Raw genomic sequence first — 2,866 nt, 5'->3', positions numbered from 1 at the left:
CCTCGCCTCTTCTCCACTCCCAGCATTCTCTGCCTCCCTTCCGGCTCCCCGGGAGCCAAGCCCCGCGGCGCGCCCGCTCCGCTGCTCCGCCTACCCCAGGGGCTCAATGTCCTGTGCTGCCCGCTCGCTCTCCTCCTTCCCTTTTCCACCTCTTGGCGTCACTTCGCTGCTCCTTTCTCCCCGAATAGGAGGCCGACGACGCCTTCCCCAGGTTTCCTCCCGGTGTCCATCTGTCGGGTCTTCAGCACTGGTCCCTTTCCACGCCCCACTCCTCAATTCCGCCCGCTCCCTCCCAGCCCCGCCCCCCGCCCGCGAACTCAGCCCGGGGGGACCGACCGCCCGGCGCAGCGGGCGGAGGGCTGGCGCAGACGCGATGCTTGTCAGTATTAAGGTGGCATTGCTTTGAGTTTCTGAAACGGAAAATGAGCTGAACTCCCAGATCCACCCAGACCTAGGATGGAGATTATAAAGGCCCGAGTGAGACTGCAGTGACAACGTTGATTATCCCGACAATTTAATACGTTTTTCCTCGGGGGGGGGGAGGGTATTCACGTCGATTGTTCATGCAGTATTCTGCTAACAATTTAAATTTTGTGTTCCTTCTAAAATTTGTGGTAGTTTTAAGTGGCCGCTTTTGACTCTAAGGATAAATTGAGAATTTATTGAGAATGCTGAGATTTGGAGCTAATCCCCAGACAAGTCTTCTGGCTTCAAACCCTTGATTATTCAAATGGGGAAACTCAAGTAGCTTTCCCAAGGCCATTGAAGTGGGAGATCTCAAACTTCAACCCAGGTCAGACACCAGGCTCATTAATATAGGTGGAAGAGTGGTAGACTGGTATTTCCAGCTGCATTGGCACTATACAAAGCCCCCACCATGTCCTCCAAGGCCCTTCCCTATAGGATCCTGGCTGCCTCTCCAGCTTGAGCTGGCTATACTCCAGGAACACTGACCACCTTTCTGCCAAACACTTTTTGCCACAGGGCCTTTGCACTTGCTGTTTTCCCTGACTTGTCTAGATCAGCTTTTCCTCGGACTGATATAGCTTAGCTCATGTGTCACTCTAAGCAGGCATTTCTGACAGAGTATCTAAAAGTATGGCCTCTCCCACCAGACCATATCACCCTGTTATTTCCTTCAGAGCATGACTATAGTTTGAAATCATGTTTATTTGCTTGTTATGGTCTGTTCTCCTTCACCTGCCCTCCACCATTAGGATGTGAACACATCTCTAGGACATAAGGTAGGTACTTAAATCCTTGATGAATAAATGAATGGTATTTTTTCTGTAATCAAATGGACTAACCAAACTGTCCATGTCTGATTCTGCCAAAATTGTGTAGACAATACCTGTAAGTAAGAGTTGGAAAAATAGCTATTCTGTTTGTAAATGTTTTGTTTCTTTAATTTGTGTGCTTCATTTCTGGCTATTTTTTGACAGGGAGAGTGAGAAACAAGGCCTTTTGCCCATCTCTTTTCCAGCTGTTCATAGCATGTCCTTACTGCCTTGCCCTCACCCTGACCCCAGGTAGGCAGATACTTGGCAGGCAACGCCTTCTTCCTTTGGGGCAGTCTCAGAGGCTCTTTGCTTGACAGAAGGTTGGGGTGGGGGAAGGGAAAGATTTCTGGTGCAGTGTTATCACCACGCTCAGCTGGAGCCCTGTCATCTTTCTGTCTTAGGCAGGAAAGCAGAATAGAAGGAAGCCCCTTCTAGTTTCCCCTTCCTCCCCTTCAGATGTACTTCTTTGGTCTGTTCAGCAGCTACAACTCTGATTTTTCTCAAGAGTCTTTGCACTGGGGTGCATTCTGTACTTGCTGAGGCCAGGGGAACCCTGGGTCCATTGGTGGAGAGTTGAAATCTAATCCTCACCTCCCCAAACAGGCAGTGCGAGCCTGGCAAAGGCTAGTAACTCTCTGGGTCTCCATGACCTCATCTGTCTTTGCCTGTGTTTATTGTTCAGTTTTAGGGATATAGACATCTCATAGATTTTAGCTGCTAAAAACTACTGGACCAAACAAGAATCCTGTGGCTTCCCCTTGGGGCCATAGAGAGGCTGCCAGAAGCAATAAAGACAATGCTTCCTGATTTATATCCGGCAGGAGAGAGTACACCTGCACCCAGGCCAGAATCCTCCAGTTCACCCTGGTTGGACCCTTTGGGCCTGGGCCCAGCCCTAGACCAGTGACTGTCACCTGGAGAACAGAAAATGTTGATCAGGTTAAACCAACAGCAGCATATTCTTAGAGCAGCGGTGGTGTTGGCTCCTGATAAGTGTGTGTGGAACTGAAATCTAAATACTTCTAGACGAGTAGGCGGAGGATGGATGATGAGCAGGTATTCGTCAGTGCCCCTGTAAGTCATTGGCACAGGGCACGGCAGGTGGGGACAGCTAATCCATGTTAGCAGGTCCTGTTGTCAGCGAAGAGAACATGGTGTGGGAGAATTAGCCTGGCACCAAAAGGTCTTCATCTCATATCCCTAACCTACTACTAACCACTAGCTTTGCAATTTCAGACAAATTATGAAAATAATACCATTTTCGAAGTCGAAGAGGACTCAGAGGTCATAGGATTCAAGTCTTCACTGGACAGACTTGGAAATTGACACCCACAGAGGTTAGTTTGTGTCTCAGTTTCTTCCTTGGTGAAGTGGGCTGATGACACTAGTCCTATCTACAGTCACAGTTACCACGTGGCTCAAATGAGATAATGTTTACTAGGAAAGGTTTGAGAAAGTAACAGAAATGCTATTCTTATGCAAGCCATTTGTTTTAATTATGATTCATTTAGTAATAAAGCCTTACTAAAAGGAGAAAGGTCTTCAGGATAAGCTTCGTTGACTCCTGGAAATGAATAATAACACAC

General features: G+C 48.2%; 1 long non-coding RNA gene across 1 annotated transcript; it reads left to right on the top strand.

Annotated features, from left to right (window-relative positions):
• The first annotated feature begins 1,364 nt into the window (after positions 1 to 1,364).
• LOC130542136 (uncharacterized) lies at positions 1,365 to 2,618 on the top strand. The gene is made up of 2 exons (XR_008956479.1): positions 1,365 to 1,529; positions 2,517 to 2,618. It is a non-coding gene; the product is annotated as an uncharacterized LOC130542136 (long non-coding RNA).
• The last annotated feature ends 248 nt before the right edge of the window (positions 2,619 to 2,866 follow it).

Source organism: Ursus arctos, unplaced genomic scaffold, assembly GCF_023065955.2.
Source record: "Ursus arctos isolate Adak ecotype North America unplaced genomic scaffold, UrsArc2.0 scaffold_3, whole genome shotgun sequence".
Classification (NCBI taxonomy): Eukaryota; Metazoa; Chordata; class Mammalia; order Carnivora; family Ursidae; genus Ursus; species Ursus arctos.
Note: the sequence above shows the minus strand (reverse complement) of the source record. Positions and strands in the feature narration are given on the sequence as shown.